Here is an 18,485-nt window from a genome sequence, read left to right on the forward strand (position 1 = left end):
ATGATAAACAAAAGCTAAAAGAATATACAAAAAGAAAGCCAGCATTACACAACATTCTCAGCAAAATATTCCGTGAGGAAGAGATGAAAAACAAAGAAGCAAATCAGCAAAGGGAGGAGCTATCCTAAAGGAACTCTTAAATAAAGAGGAACCAAGTCGTGTCAAAAATAAACAAATAAATGAATAAAATGAGTCAAATGACCGGGAATACAAATCATATCTCAATAATAACCCTGAATTATAATGGCCTGAATTCATCAATCAAAAGACATAGACTGGCAGATTGGATAACAAAGAAAGATCCAACCATATGTTGCCTGCAAGAGACTCATCTCATAGAAAGAGATACCCATAGACTAAAGGTGAAAGGATGGGAAAAAACAAACCATGCACATGGACCCAGCAAAAAAGCTGGGGTATCCATCCTCATTTCAGATAATGTAGACTTCAAGCCAAAGGTAGTCAGAAGGGATAAAGAAGGACATTTCATACTGCTTAAGGGAACCATAAATCAGCAAGACATAACAATCATAAATATCTATGCCCCAAACAGTGGCTTACCCATGTATGTCAAACAAATCCTTCTCAATCTCAGAAACCAAATATACCATAATACAATAATACTAGGTGATTTTAACACGCCTCTCTCACCACTGGACAGATCTTCCAAACAAAAATTGAACAAAGAAACATAGAACTCAATAACACAATCAATAATTTAGACTTAACAGACATTTATAGAATATACCATCCAATGAAGAGTGAATACACTTTCTTCTCAGCAGCACATGGATCCTACTCTAAAATAGACCATATATTATGCCACAAAGCTAATGTTAGCAAATACAAGAAGATAGAGACACTTCCTTGTATTTTATCAGATCACAATGGATTGAAATTAGAAATAAATGAAAGAGTAAAAAACAGAAATTACTCCAACAACTGGAGATTAAACAATATGCTATTATATGATGAATGGATAACAGAAGATATTAGGAAGGAAATTAAAAAATTCTTAGAGGTCAATGAGAACAAAGAAACATCATATCAAAATCTCTGGGACACTATGAAAGCAGTACTTAGAGGAAGATTTATTTCATGGAGCGCATTCAATAAAAGAAGTAAAACTCAACAAATAAACGACCTAACACTACAGCTCAAAGCCCTAGAAAAAGAAGAACAGACCAACACCAAAAGTAGTAGAAGACAGGAAATAGTTAAACTCAGAGCTGAAATCAATGAAATTGAAACAAAAGAAACAATACAAAAAATTGACAAAATAAATAGTTGGTTCTTCGAAAAAATAAACAAAATTGATAAACCTTTAGCCACACTAACAAAGAGAAGACGAGAGAAAATCCAAATCACTAAAATTCGGAATGAACAAGGAAATATCACAACAGACACGACTGAAATACAAAACATAATTAGAAGCTATTTTGAAAATCTATACTCCAACAAAATAGAAAATTTCGAAGATATCAACAAGTTTCTAGAGACATATGAATTGCCTAAACTAACGAGGAGGACATACACAATTTAAATAGACCAATTTCAAGTAATGAAATAGAAGAAGTCATCAAAGCCTACCAACGAAGAAAAGTCCAGGACCTGATGGGTTCTCAGCCAAGTTCTACAAAACCTTTAAAGAAGAGTTCATTCCAATACTCCTCAAAGTATTCCATGAAACAGAAGAGGAGGGAACTCTCCCAAACTCATTCTATGAAGCCAATATCACCCTGACACCTAAACTAGACAGAGACACATCAAGGAAAGAAAATTTTAGACCAATATCCTTAACGAACATCGACGCAAAAATTCTGAGCAAAATTTTAGCAAATCGCATACAAAAACATATTAAAAAGATAGTGCACCATGATCAAGTGGGTTTCATCCCAGGGATGCAAGGTTGGTTCAACATCAGGAAATCAATAAATGTAATTCACCATATCAACAGACTTAAAGTCAAGAATCATATGATTATTTCAATAGATGCATAAAAACCATTTGATAAAATACAGCACCCCTTCATGCTCAAAACACTAGAAAAAATAGGGATAGTGGGAACGTTCCTTAACATTGTAAAGGCCATCTATGCTAAGCCCATGTCTAATATCATTCTGAATGGTGAAAAACTGAAAGCATTCCCCCTAAAATCTGGAACAAGACAGGGATACCCTCTTTCACCACTCCTATTCAATATCATCCTTAAAACTCTAGCCAGAGCAATTAGACAGACCAAAGAAATTAAAGGGATACAAATAGGAAAAGAAGAACTCAAACTATCCCTATTTGCTGATGATATGATTATATACTTAGAGGAACCAGGAAATTCCACCAGAAAACTCTTAGAACTCATAAGTGAATTTAGTAATGTAGTGGGATATAAGATCAATGCTCATAAATCTAAGGCATTTTTCTATATAAGTGATGAATCTTCAGAAAGTGAAGTTAGGAAATCTACCCCATTCACAATAGCCTCGAAAAAAATAAAATACTTGGGAATCAATCTCACAAAAGAGGTGAAAGACCTCTACAATGAGAACTACAGAACACTAAAGAAAGAAATTAAAGAAAACTTTAGAAGATGGAAAGATCTCCCATGTTCCTGGATAGGAAAAATTAATATTGTCAAAATGGCCATACTACCAAAAGTACTATACTGATTCAATGCAATTCCAATTAAAATCCCAACGATGTACCTTACAGAAATAGAACAAGCATTCATGAAATTCATCTGGAAGAATAAGAAACCCAGAATAGCTAAAGCAATCCTTCGCAGGAAAAATGAAGCAGGGGATATTGCAATACCAGAACTTCAATTATACTACAAAGCAATAGTAACAAAACGGCATGGTATTGGTACCAAAATACACAGGTAGATCAATGGTAGAGAATAGAGGACATGGACAGAAACCCAAATACATATAATTTTCTCATACTAGACAAAGGGGCCAAAAATATGCAATGGAGAAAAGATAGCCTCTTCAACAAATGGTGCTGGGAAAATTGGAAATCCATATGCAACAGAATAAAACTAAACCCATATCTCTCACCGTGCATGAAATTAAACTCAAAATGGATTAAGGATCTCAGAATCAGACCAGAGACCCTGCATCTTATAGAAGAAAAAGTAGGTCCAGAGCTTCAACATGTCGGCTTAGGACCAGACTTCCTCAACAAGACTCCCATAGCACAAGAAATAAAAGAATTAATCAACAACTGGGATATACTCAAACTAAAAAGCTTTCTCTCAGCAAAGGAAACTATCAGCAATGGGAAGAAAGAGCCTACAGAGTGGGAGAAAATCTTTGCCAATCATACTGCAGATAGAGCACTAATCTCCAGAATCTATAAAGAATTCAAAAAACTCAACACCAAGACTACAAATAACCCAATCGACAAATGGTCTAAGGAAATGAACAGACACTTCAAAGAAGAAGACCTACAAGCAATCAACAAACATATGGAAAAATGTTCAACATCTCTAGTAATAAGAGAAATGCAAATCAAAACCACCCAAGATTCCATCTCACCCCAATTAGAATGGCAATTATCAAGAATACAAGCAACAATAGGTGTTGGCGAGGATGTGGGGAAAAAGGTACACTCATACATTGCTGGTGGGGCTGCAAATTAGTGCAGCCACTCTGGAAAGCAGTATGGAGATTCCTTAGAAAACTTGGAATGGAACTACCTTTTGAGCCAGCTATCCCACTCCTTGACCTATACCCAAAGGAATTACAATCAGCATACTACAGAGATACAGCCACATCAATGTTCATTGCTGCTAAATTCACCATAGCCACATTGTGGAACCAACCTAGATGCCCTTCAGTTGATGAATGGATAAAGAAACTGTGGCATATATATACAATGGAATATTACTCAGCCATAAAGAATGATAAAATTATGGCATTTGCAGGCAAATGGATGAAATTGGAGAATATCATCTAAGTGAGATAAACCAATCTCAAAAAACCAAAGGAAGAATGATCTGGCTGATAAGTGGATGATGATACATAATGGTGCATGGGAGGGGTTAGTTTTAGGGTTAGAATTAGGGTTATGGAGGGGGGCAAGAATGGGGGAAAGAAGGACTGTATAGAGGGAAAAGAGGGATGGGAGGGGTGGGGGGAAGGGAAAAATAACAGAATGAATCAACCAACATTATCCTATGTAAATTTATGATTACACAAATGGTATGCTTTTACTCTATGTACAAACAGAGAAACAATATGTATCCCATTTGTCTACAATTAAAAAAAAAGAATATATGAGCTTATAACAAACATAGGAGCAGAAATGGAACTGAATTTCAAGAAAAACTGGAACCAGGAATTGGAACTGTCCATGGGGATAAGGGCCCCTTGATTATCTTGCTGCCTCATCTCTGGCTCTTCCCCCTTAGCACCATGAATATCTCTCTCTCTCTCTCTCTCTCTCTCTCTCTCTCTCTCTCTCTCTCTCTCAAGTCTGTGTCTCTGTGTGCTCACACACACAGTTTTCTTTGATTTTTAATACTGAAAATGGAATAGGCCCAACCCATAGCTCAGACCACAAGGAAAGACTGGTCAGACTTTTTTTGAAATCTTTACTAGGAGTTAGCGAGCAGTAAAGCAATTGAATAAACCCATTTGTTTCTGTGATGAAAAAAATTTTTTTCTGAAATTAATACTGAATTGGATTGATTTGTTTAAAATACATTAAACACACAAAAGACAAAGATTCTTGAACAGGAAAAATGAAAATACAAAAATTAAAGCTCAGAGGGTTAAAGGAATATATGCAGGGGGAGAATACCAAGTATGAATACAATTTTAAAAATTAACACAACCATATAGTCCCAGAAACAGAAAAGAAAATGATACAAAAAGAACATTGTAAAAGGTAATTGTCAAGATCATTTAAACCTAAAGCCATCAATCCAGAGATCCAAGAAGTATGTATTCAAATTTTATCTTATCATTCAATTGAAAAATGTGTGTGTGTGTGTGTGTGTGTGTGTGTGTGTGTGTCTTACATTTTTCTTCCGCTCCTTCTAAGATTTCCTCTTTCTTTTAGGTTGTAGGTACTTTTCTCATTCTGTTATTTTATGTGGTTTTCCTGTTAATTTGTCCTTTTTGTACTTACTTGAACTTTTTTAACTCCTCCCTTCAAAGAACTATCTTTGTTCAGTCTGAGCCTAATTCACACAAAGAGCCAGCCAAAGGCTCCCCAATAGAAAACATGGCCCAAAATTACCAGTTACTTAAACATAATTACTTTCTCTGGGAGTCTATTTTATTTGGTTCTTTTCTCCATCGTTCTCATAAACCTGGGAAATGTGAATTCTATAACTGATCCCATTTGTTACAGTACACATGTTAGCCCATTCAGTCCTCTATTTAGAAATCTCTGCTCTAAACTTCATGAGGAAAGTAAGACATCCCTTGGTCCATTCTGTGCCATCATTCTCTATGGGATGTTGAAATAAGGAAATTATGATCTAATGGTATGGTGGTGTTTTTCTGAGTTCTGGAAGCATGAAAGTTCAGTAAATGTTTTTCTTTCTGACCTCCCCCTATTTGGAAACTGGATTTTACTTGAGACATGCATAAAACAATTAACTTTCCATAAGTATCTGAAATACAGAAACTTGGAAAGAATATAACAAAGTGTAAGAAAAAGAAAAATTGGCAAGGCAGGATGGAGAAGTAGAAAGTAAGTGATAAATTTTAAAGTAAGAGAAAATTCCATAGATAGTCCTCTTCCTTACCCCCTTACCCTTGCTAACATAGCAATACCAATGCCCTTTATGTTCACAAGAAGCATTTATTGGGGTGATGTGCATGTATCCAACATTATTCTAATAAGGACATGAAATCAATCAGTGAAGAATGAAAATATCTGGCAAGAAAATATAAGTCAAGGAGAAATGAAAAATGAGAACAAATCTAAGGTGGGGCAGGTCTGACATGCTTGAGGAACAGTGAGGACCTGCTGAACTTCCAAGAAAGTGAGAGACAGGTGGAATGAGGTCCCAAAGATGACAGGATCTGAAGTATGTTGAAGATTTTGGCTTTTACCATAGGTGAAATGTGGATTCATGGTTGAGATTTGATTGAAAGAGTCACATATCATGGCTTGGATATTAAAGGTCATGTTGCTGTGATTGAAATATGAGGGCAGAAGATATGAGGATATGTGTTAAGGGGACTATCTAGAAGCTCCTGAGATGAATGCTGATTTAGATAAAAGGGCTCAACAGTAGTGGTTTTAAGAAGTTTCAGATTCTACAATTTGAAGTTAGGAACAGTGTTATTTCTTGATAGACTGAGGATATAATTAGCATTAGTATGAAAAAATGCCCAGAGAGACATAGAAAAAGTCACATAGAGAAGTGACTAAACAGGAAATAAAAGTGAAAACTCAGTAGCAAACAGTGCTATTACTCTTTGGAAGAGCAATAATTGAAACAATATGTTATTCCCAAATTACTCATCCCTCATATTTAAAAGAGCAAGTTATTCAGTATTTGAATGTTTTCACAGGGATACTGGCAGTAACAGCTTTTTCCTATTCACACATACCTACGTGCACAAAATTTAACAATACTGCAAATTCAACTGGCATTAGTGTTCTTTCACTAGCTATTTAAGTTGAGCATATCTGCAAAAAAATTTTCTTGGCATGCCAGGTAAGCGTGCGTGTCTCAAACTTTCATTACTTAGAGTTGCTATTTTCTCTATTGCAAAAGCAAATTCATAAATACCTGATTCTAAAGGCACCGAAGATAATGTTTGCCTTTAAAATGATTATCTTTCTATCCCAATTTGCATTATCAGTGTTTCTTTTAATATGACTCAGGACATTAATCTTATAAGAAAAGTATAATATTATTATCATATTATTTTATATTATGAATTGTTTTCTGTTTTTATTTTTTCTCCCTGGAGTCTAAAAAAATTGACTTTGAGAAGGTATGCATTTTTTATGATGTATGCATCATTAATTTATCTTTAGAATTTCCATAAGATGTAAATAAATTTCCTATATGTTTCTTTAGTAAAAGAGACAGAAATTTCATTCATTTGTTTTAAACATTAGACTTCAGGAGAAGTCTACAAAGTTCCTATGAAGAGCAGCTGCAAATCTCTCATTTTGAGATCCCCTTTTCCCATCAGGAAAATGTGCTTTATTTACTTCACCTATATTGGATCTACTGCTTCCTCCTCATTTCTCTAACTTTATTTATTCCCTTGCTGCATGAAAAATTCTAAAAGATGACATATGAAAATAGTACTTTTAGACCTAGCATTTGAAGATGTCTCCATCTTTTCCTGCTGTAGTTTGGCTGGGCATAGAGTTTTTCGTTGAAGATGGTTTTGCCTCAGAAACATGAGGGATTTGGGCTTCTAGTGTTGCTAGAGATGTCTAATTCCATTCTGATTCATTCTCTTTGGATGTGCCCAAGTTACTACTGCTGCATAACATATTATACTGTTATGGTTTAGATGTGAGGTGTTCCCAAAAGCTCATGTGTGAGCCGATGCAAGAAGATTTAGAGGCGAAATGATTGGATGATGAGGGCTTGAATTCAATCAGTGTGTTATCCACTGATTAACTGGGTGGTGACTATAGGTGAGTAGGGAGTGGCTGGAGAAGATGGGTAGCCTGGGAACATGTCTTTGGGGTATATATTTTATTCCTGGCCAGTGGAGTCTCTCTCTCTTTCTGATGTGATGTCCTGAGCCTCTTTCCTCTGCCATGCTCTGACCTTGGGCCCCGAGGAACAGAGTTGACCTTATATGGATAATATTTTGAAACCATAAGCCCCAAAATGAACTTTTCCTCCCCTAATTGCTCTTGTCAGGTCTTTTGGTCGCAGGAAAAAAAAAACTGACTAAAACATAACCCAAATGTGCTAAAACAGTGATATTACCCAAAACTTAATAATATCAGAACTTTCTCATGCTTAGAGAACATGATTAAAATTCAGAATTGGGGAACACACATAGGGCTACCTATTCTCTGCTTTATGATTTTTAGGGTGTCCGCTGGGAAGACCTGCATGGCTGAGAACTAGGTTACAGACATGTTATCTCTGGCTAGGGGCATGTTATCACACCTATGCCTGCCTGCTGATTAGAAACTGCTGACAGGAACAGCTACACATTGTTCCTCCATAGGGTCTAAGCTGCTACTTGGTGAAATAGCCCCAACCAGTTATATAACAGTTTAGGAATTTTAAAAAGTGTTCCAGCAAGCAAAGATAATGCTGCATCACCCTTATAACCAATAGGTTATAACCTATAGGTTAAATACTTTTATTACAACCTTTTATTGGTTATGATAAAAGTCACTAAGTGCAACCCAGATCCCAGGGGTGGGTCCTATAAACCACCTCTTCATGGAAGGAGCTTTAAATTTTTTTTCAGACATTTTCAATCATTGCCTCTATTGTGGGTCACAGATTGCCCAACCTCTCCCCATTTGCAACACCTGCCTCCCCGCTCCAAGGACTCATAATATCTCACTTTATTATATCATCAGTAGCAGCTCCACATCTAGAATTTCAGCATCTAGATGAGATACGAAGACTGATGAGGATTTTGGAGTTTGAGTTAAATGACCTAAAGACCTGTGAAATAAAGAGACAACTTATCTCCCAAGAACACACCAAGACACAATGGTAGGACAGGAGTATTGCGACTGCCATAGACACTTCCTTTCAAAATAGGGGAATAATACCAGGACCCTAAGGATGGGCCAGGACTTAGGTCCCACTAGTAAGCCCTGAGATTTGGGGATGTGGGCAAATTGTGGCTCCTGCTGCTTCCACACATGACCAACTGCTCAGGAAGTGAAGGTCAAAGGAGCAGGTGCTTGAGGAAAAACAGAAAGACAGAAGCCTGTGGGGTTTGCTGCTGCATTTCGAGCAGAGTTGAAGTTGATGAAGGAAACAAGATACCATCCAAAAGAAGTGATGAAACCAGGCTTCTCTGGAAGAAGACACCCAAAAAGATCTATATTCATAAGTGCTCAAGAAGCACCAGGGCAACAACAGGGAAGAACAGATTAACCCTAGTACTGTGTGGCAATACTGCAAAGCACATGATAAAATGTGGCACCGAGTTCAAAGAAACAATATACTCTCAAAAATTAAAGACACTACATTTTGAGAGAGATCACACTTACATAAATTTTATTACAATAACAATTATTCCACTTTATTATAGTTATTAGTGTTAATCTCTTACTGTTCCTAATTTGTAAATTACACTTTCTCATAGATAATACACAGGAGAAAACAGTATCTATAGAGTTTGGCACTATCTGCAGTTTCAGCATCCAGTGGAGGTCTTGGAACATGTTCCCCATGGATGAAAGGGGGACACTGGAGTAACTTTATTGTGGAGAACAAAGTTCTCCCAGGTGAACAAAGTTAACACCACCAGCAATAAGACATGTTGATATAATTTACTCCCTGGTAGGAAGTGATGTAATCATGAGAAAACAAACAAAATGAAATTGAGCCTCATTCTACAAAAGACATGAACACTACTCTTCAAAGTATAAAGCCCCAAAAGAGAAGGAAAACAACAGAAACAACAACAAACTGTATAAATGGGAGTAGATGAAGAAATACGGCAATTGAATGCAAAGTGGTATCCTAAATGATCCTGAAAAAAAAGGGATGAACAGAAAACCTGGAGACACCAGAATGAAAGCTTATAGTTAAGTGAACATTACTCTATCAATGTTAATTTCTTAGCTTTGATAAATTATCTATGGCTATGTAAGATATTAGTGATCATCATTACTTTTTATTTTGTTGTTTGTTGCTGTTATACAAAAGCAACTGTTTTTCTTATGTGAGTTTGTATTTTCAAAAACCTTGCTAAATTCATTAATTAACCTAATAATCTAGTCATAGTGTTCTGAAAGTGTTCCACATAGACAATTATATCTTGCTGATAATGACATTTTTTTTTTCTTCCTTTTCATTCCTACACCTTTTCTCTTAAGCTGGACTCTGCTTTCCTTTGATTTACTCTGCTGACTAGTCTTTCTGGTACAATATTGAATAAAAATGGTGAGATTGGGCTTTTATGTCTAGTAAGAGTTAAGTTTATATCTGTTGATGCCCAGAACTAATTTTAATTTTATTAGAGTAATCTAGGGGAAATAATTTGGTTTTGGTTTTTAACATTTCTATCATAGAGACAGGAGCATACTGCTTTATTTTAGCTGTACATGCTGAAATTTTGTCAAAAATTTTTGTTTTGAAAAAAATAACACACAAAAAGTAACACAAAGACCAAAAAGAAATGCAATATGGTATTACATCATGAAATAAAATAAAGGCTGTGACATTAACCTAGACACACATCACGTTTTTCCTGTTACAGTGTGGGGGCTATCACTGGGAGATGTCTACTTTGCCAGAGCAGACATTTCCCGGTCTTCATCCCTTGTACCAGATGTGGCTTTGTGAATAGTACTCTCCAGGAAAACATCAGTGGATGTGACTGAGTGTCAGCTCTTTGGTTGCAGTTTTTCAGAAGCAGATAAGGTGTGTTCATGTTCTTTCCCCAGTTGCTAAAAGGCTCAAAGGCTGGGGTTATAGAAGGTCGCCTACTGATCAGGAATGCCTTCAGTACCTTATTTCATTAGCAGCAAATACACTTTGAGGTTAAACTATTAATACATTTGGGGTCTATTTATTATAGCAGTTAACTTTACCCAATTAATACAAAAAATAAAACAACTACAGAACGTTTAAGGAAGGTACTGATGAAAAACTTGAAAATATGTAGTCATTGCTTAGTAGCTAGGTAGCAGGAGATAAAGAAACAGAATAAAAGGTAGAAAGGTAGTTGTGCCATATGGTCACAAAACACTTAATAAAAAGACTGCTTGCCAAATACTTATTAAAATACTGCTTGCCAAACTAGTAGACCTTAGTGACAGAAGTTGTAAAGTTGTTGCCCCCAGTGGCAAACAGGGGAAAATTAACTGGAAAGGGGCTTCCATCTGGCAATGGAAATGTTCTATATCTTATTTTGGGTAATGGTTACAGTTGTAAAAACTCATTGAACTGCACACCTAAAAGCTGTGTTATGTATTGCCTGTAAATTATAGTTAGTTCTTGTATTTTTGGATTTCTGATCTTTGGGGTCAACCAACCATGGAGTCAAACAATTCAAAAAAAAAATTGTGTATGTCCTGAAGATGTACAGACTTTTTCTTGTTATTATTATTTTAACAATTTATGCAACATATACATGTATTAGGTATTATAAGTAATCTAGAGATGATTTAAAGTACACAGGAAGATATGTGTAAGTTATATGTGAATACTATGCCATTTTATATAAGGGACTTGAATATCTGTGATTTTGGTATCTTGGGGGTGGGTGGTCTTGAAACCAATTCCCTGAGGATTCCTAGGGATAACTGCATACCTCAATTTTACAAATGAAATTGTCTACCAAGTCCTTGTCTATAGAGAAAAGAAATGGAAAACAATGTTTTAATTACAAAGTACTATTTGCTGCTTTTATCAAAGATTTATGAGAAAGAAATGTAAACAGAAAAGCACTGAAAGACTTGAGAGTAGCAATAAAAGGAAATTGAGAATCTAGTAATCTGAGGAACTCACAGAGTTAGAAAAACTGACCACTTCTGGCTTTCACACAATGAAAGAGAAGACTATAAAAAGCTTTGAACAAAAATGATTCCTTATGCTTTCTCTGGTAAACTTAGCTTTGCTGCAGATTAGGTTAAGTATGTTATCTTCAGATAAAACAAATGGTATGCCTCTACTTCATGTACAAACAGAGAAATAAGATTTATCCCATTTGTTTACAATAAAAATGAATTAAAAAAAAAAAGAACCTCCAGTAGGTTGAGTCAGAGAAACAGGACTAAGGAAGCAAAGGTATAAACCAGGCTTGGGATTTTTTGGTTATGCCTTATTGACTATACGATTCATTGTCCAAACTGGGACAGTCAAGAGCCTAGAAAAGGGCATTATTATATAAGCTACCAAGACAAGGAATATAAACTAAGACTGACCCTGCCAGTTTGGACCATGTAGTCATTCTCTTACTAACACATGGAATTTACTGCAGGAAGATAGATTAAAAACCAGCGGCAGGGGCCAAAGATGGCAGGACTAGAGGGCAGCTGCATTTCACGTTGCTCCAGGATGCAAGATTCAAAAGAGGAGATAGTGAGAGACTTGGGACAAACTCAAAGCTGCCGGGTGAGTCTCTCTGTTGGGGAGGCATCCCGGATGGGGCGGTAGCCCCGGAACACAGGGAATTTGTGAAGTGGAGTTGCTCGGCGAGACGCCCCTCCCCCCGCTGGAGCGGTAAAACACGGACAACTGGGATATCGTAGAGGAGGCGGCTCAGCACAGCACTTGGAATCTGAGCAACACTGGGGCCTCGGGCAGCTGCCTGAGGAGGAGCTGCGTGGCGAGCTGTTTAGACCCAGAACGACCACTTCTGAACACCGGGGGGTTGCCTGGAGGAAGAGGAGAAGCCCGGCAGGTCGCTTGGTCTAGGAGTGACTGCATCAGAGCCACAGGCGGTTGCCAGAGGAGGAGCTGCATGGTGAACTGTTTGAACTCAGAGCGAGCGCTCCTGAACACCGGGAGGTTGCCCAGAGGAAGAGGAGGAGCGCGGTGGGTTACTTGACCTAGGAGTGACTGCATCAGAGCCACAGGCAGTTGCCAGAGGAGGAGCTGCGTGGCAAGCTGTTTGAACTCAGAACAACTGCTCCAGAACACTGGTGGCCTGCCTGGAGGAGGAGAGCGGTGGGACGCTTGGTCTAGGAGTGACTGCATCAGAGCCACAGGTGGTTGCCAGAGGAGGGGGGAGTGGTGAGTTGATTGGACTAAAAGCGACCGCTCCTGAACACTGGTGGCCTACGTGGAGGAGGAGCATGGTGAGTCACTTAGTCTCAGAGCCACCGCTCCTGAACACCCGGGGGGCTACCACAAGGAGGAGGAGGAGGAACAGGGCGGGTCACTTGGACTTGGAGTGACTGCCTAGGGCTACAGGCGGTTGGCAGGGAGGAGGAGATGCGAAGTGAATTGCTTGGGCTCCTAGTGACTGCGTCGGAAACCGGCCGGGCTGTCCGGAGGAGGAGGTGTGTGGCGGTCTCTGGGTCTCGGAGCTATTGTACGGGGCTCCAGTGGTGGCTCAGAGGAGGGGCTGCATAGCCAGGCGATTGGTGCAGAGCAGGGTCCCAGGAGCTAGGTGGCTTCTTGCTGGAAGAGCCGCACAGAGACACGCCTAGGGGCGGAGTCGAAGTTTCCAGGGCGGCGGGCAGATTCTCTGGGAGAGGCAGCCTAAGGAGACTCGTCCTGCGAAGGGTGAGGCTCCCAGGCCCAGGACAGTAGGTCCTGGGCCCCTGGGACGTTGCAGAGGAAGACAGCCCAGCCCAGGGCGTAGTTGTAGATTGAGGGGAACCTTCTATGAGGGCAACTGACAAGCGACGTCCCCACCGAGTGAGTCTTCCCGGCTGGGGGAGTTTTCCCACAGGGACGGTAAAACCAGAGACACAAGGCCAAACAGGCCTTGCCTCAGCCCGCAGTCCAGTTCCCCATTGGATGACCATTGGTCAACAAGTGGAGGCACCTCTGCCCACTAGCAGGGAATATACGCCACCTGAGTGTCACCACCCCTAGAGAGGCAGCTTCTTCGTGGAGCTCTGCATTATCAACCTCCTCCAAGACTTCAGGCTACTGAAGGATAAGAGGGGATATACTAGCAATCTTCAGGGACATTATAAGTTGATAGAGGAAATCTGCAATATCTTAATGACCCACTGATTCCTGAACAATATGAGAAAAAAAGGGAAGAAAATGCCCCAAACAATCTAGATGTTACAACAATAAAATCCAACGACAGCATGGCAGAAGAAATGACAGAAAGGGAGTTCAGAATGTACATAATTAAAATGATTAGGGAAGCAACGATGAGATGAAGAGCAAATGCAGGCATTGAACGATCGCACCAATCGACAGTTAACAGAGCAAATTCAGGAAGCAAAAGATCATTTCAATAAAGAGTTAGAGATATTGCAAAAAAAACAAACAGAAATCCTTGAAATGAAGGAAACAATAAACCAAATTAAGAACTCCATAGAAAGCATAACCAATAGAGAGAAACAGCTGGAAGACAGAACTTCAGATATTGAAGACAAAATATTTAACCTCAAAAACAAAGTTGAACAACAGAGAAGATGGTGAGAAATCATGACAGAATCTCCAAGAACTATGGTAATCATGAAAAGGCCAAATTTGAGAATTATTGGGATTGAGGAGGCTTAGAGAAACAACCAAAGGAATGAACAATCTATTTGAGAAATAATAATCAGAAAATTTCCCAATCTGAAGAATGAAATGGAAAATCAAGTCCAAGAGGCTTATAGGACTCCAATACCAAAATTACCACAGACCCACACCAAGGCACATTATAATGAAATACCTAACATACAAAATAAAGACAGAATTTTAAAGGCTGTGAGAGAAAAGAACCAAATTACATTCAGGGGGAAGCCAATACGGATATCAGCAGATTGTTTCAATCCAGACCCTAAAAGCTAGAAGGGCCTGGAACAACATTTTTCAAGCTCTGAAAGAAAATGGATGCCAACCAAGAATCTTATACCCAGCAAAACTTACCTTCAAATTTGACGATGAAATAAAATCATTCCATGATAAACAAAAGCTAAAAGAATTTACAAAAAGAAAGCCAGCATTACAGAACATTCTCAGCAAAATATTTCATGAGGAAGAGATAAAAACAAAGAAGCCAATCAGCAAAGGGAGGATTATCCTAAAGGAACTGTCAAATAAAGGAGGAACCAAGATGTGTCAAAAATTTAAATATGAACCAAATGACTGGAATACAAATCATATCTCAATAATAACCCTGAATGTTAATGGCCTGAATTCATCAATCAAAAGACATAGACTGGCAGATTGGATTAAAAAGAAAGATCCAACAATATGTTGCCTGCAAGAGACTCACCCATAGAAAGAGATACCCATAGACTAAAGGTGAAAGGATGGGGAAAAACATACCATGCACATGGACTCAGCAAAAAAGCTGGAGTATCCATCCTCATTTCAGATAATGTGGACTTCAAGCCAATGTTAGTCAGAAGGGATAAAGAAGGTCATTTCATACTGCTTAAGGGAAGCATAAATCAGCAAGATATACAATCATAACATCTATGCCCCAAACAGTGGCTCATCCATAGTATGTTAAACAAATCCTTCTCAATTTTAGAAACCAAATAGACCATAACACAATAATACTAGGTGATTTTAACACACCTCTTTCACCACTGGACAGATCCTCCAAACAAAAATTGAACAAAGAAACCATAGATCTCAATAACACAATCAATAATTTAGACTTAACAGACATTATAGAATATACCATCCAACCAAGAGCGAATACACTTTCTTCTCAGCAGCACATGGATCCTTCTCTAAAATAGACCATATATTATGCCACAAAGCTAATGTCAGCAAATACAAGAAGATAGAGACACTACCTTGTATTCTATCAGATCATAATGGATTGAAGTTACAAATTAATGAAAGAGTAAAAAACAGAAACTACTACAACACCTGGAGATTAAACAATAATGCTACTATATGATGAATGGATAACAGAAGATATTAGGAAGGAAATTAAAAAATTCTTAGAGGTAAACGAGAACAAAGAAACATCATATCAAAATCTCTGGGACACTATGAAAGCAGTACTTAGAGGAAGATTTATTTCATGGAGCGCATTTAACAGAAGAAGTAAAACTCAAAAAATAAATGACCTAACACTACAGCTCAAAGCCCTAGAAAAAGAAGAACAGACCAACACCAAAAGTAGTAGAAGACAGGAAATAGTTAAACTGAGAGCTGAAATCAACGAAATTGAAACGAAAGAACAATACAAAAAATTGACAAAATAAATAGTTGGTTCTTCGAAAAAATAAACAAAATTGATAAACCTTTAGCCACACTAACAAAGAGAAGACGAGAGAAAACCCAAATCACTAAAATTCGGAATGAACAAGGAAATATCACAACAGACACGACTGAAATACAAAACATAATTAGAAGCTATTTGAAAATCTATACTCCAACAAAATAGAAAATTTCGAAGACATCAACAGGTTTCTAGAGACATATGAATTGCCTAAACTGAACGAGGAGGACATACACAATTTAAATAGACCAATTTCAAGTAATGAAATAGAAGAAGTCATCAAAAGCCTTCCAACAAAGAAAAGTCCAGGACCAGATGGGTTCTCAGCCGAGTTCTACAAAACTTTTAAAGAAGAGCTCATTCCAATACTTCTCAAAGTATTCCAGAAAATAGAAGAGGAGGGAACTCTCCCAAACTCATTCTATGAAGCCAATATTACCCTGATTCCTAAACCAGACAGAGACACATCAAGGAAAGAAAATTTCAGACCAATATCCTTAATGAACATCGACGCAAAAATTCTCAACAAAATTTTAGCAAATCGCATACAAAAACATATTAAAAAGATAGTGCACCATGATCAAGTGGGTTTCATCCCAGGGATGCAAGGTTGGTTCAACATCAGGAAATCAATAAATGTCATTCACCATATCAATAGACTTAAAGTCAAGAATCAAATGATTATTTCGATAGATGCAGAAAAAGCATTTGATAAAATACAGCACCCCTTCATGCTCAAACACTAGAAAAAATAGGGATAGTGGGAACATTCTTAACATTGTAAAGGCCATCTATGCTAAGCCCATGGCTAATATCATTCTAAATGGTGAAAAACTGAAAGCATTCCCTCTAAAAACTGGAACAAGGCAGGGATGCCCTCTTTCACCACTTCTATTCAATATCGTCCTTGAAACTCTAGCCAGAGCAATTAGACAGACCAAAGAAATTAAAGGGATACGAATAGGAAAAGAAGAACTCAAAACTATCCCTATTTGCTGATGATATGATTATATACTTAGAGGAACCAGGAAATTCCACCAGAAAACTTTTAGAATCTCATAAGTGAATTTCAGTAAAGTAGCTGGTATATAAGATCAATGCACATAAATCTAAGGCATTTTTATATATAAGCTATGAATCTTCAGAAAGAGAAATTAGGAAAACTACCCCATTCACAATAGCTTCGAAAAAAAATAAAGTATTTGGGAATCAATCTCACAAAAGAGGTGAAAGACCTCTACAATGAGAACTACAGAACACTAAAGAAAGAAATTCAAGAAAACCTTAGAAGATGGAAAGATCTCCCATGTTCTTGGATAGGAGAATTAATATTGTCAAAATGGCCATACTACCAAAAGTGCTATACAGATTCAATGCAATTCCAATTAAAATCCCAATGATGTACCTTACAGAATAGAGCAAGCAATTATGAAATTCATCTGGAAGAATAAAAACCCAGAATAGCTAAAGCAATCCTTGGCAGAAAGAGTGAAGCAGGGGGTATCGCAATACCAGATCTTCAACTCTACTACAAAGCAAATAGTAACAAAAACGGCATGGTATTGGTACCAAAATAGAAAGGTGGATCAATGGTACAGAATAGAGGACACGGACACAAACCCAAATATATACAATTTTCTCATACTAGACAAAGGTGCCAAAAATTATGCATGGAGAAAAGATAGCCTCTTCAACAAATGGTGCTGGGAGAATTGGAAATCCATATGCAACAGAATGAAACTAAACCCCTATCTCTCACCATGCACTGAAACTAAACTCAAAATGGATTAAGGACCTCGGAATCAGACCAGAGACCTTGCATCTTATAGAAGAAAAAGTAGGTCCAGTGCTTCAACATGTCGGCTTAGGACCAGACTTCCTCAACAGGACTCCCATAGCACAAGAAATAAAAGCAAGAATTAATAACTGGGATAGATTCAAACTAAAAAGCTTTCTCTCAGCAAAGGAAACTATCAGCAATGCAAAGAAAGAGCCTACAGAGTGGGGAGAAAATCTTTGCCAATCATACTTCATAGAGAGCGCTAATCTCCAGAATCTATAAAGAACTCAAAAAACTCTACACCAGAAATGTAAATAGTCCAATTGACAAATGGGGCTAAGGAAATGAATAGCACTTTCACAGAAGATAGTACAGCATCACAAACTATGGAAAAATGTTCAACATCTCTAGTAAATAGAGAAAATGGCAATCAAAAACACCCTAAGATGCCATCTCAACCCCCATTAGAATGGCAATTATCAAGAATACACAACAACAGGTGTGTGGCGAGGATGTGGGGAGAAAGGTACACTCATTACATTGCTGGTGGGGCTGCAAATTAGTGCAGCCACTCTGGAAAGCATGTGGGAGAGTTCCTTAGAAAACTTGGAATGGAAACACCATTTGACCCAGCTATCCCCTCCTTGGCCTATACCCAAAGGACTTAAAATCAGCATATACAGAGATACAGCCACATCAATGTTCAA

At 37.8% G+C, this 18,485-nt stretch overlaps 1 pseudogene; it reads left to right on the plus strand.

Moving 5' to 3' along the window:
• LOC124982682 (tubulin beta-4B chain-like) overlaps window positions 1–18,485 on the plus strand; it is a 166,092-nt pseudogene that overhangs the window by 146,556 nt on the left and 1,051 nt on the right.

This window comes from Sciurus carolinensis, chromosome 4 (assembly GCF_902686445.1).
Source record: "Sciurus carolinensis chromosome 4, mSciCar1.2, whole genome shotgun sequence".
Classification (NCBI taxonomy): Eukaryota; Metazoa; Chordata; class Mammalia; order Rodentia; family Sciuridae; genus Sciurus; species Sciurus carolinensis.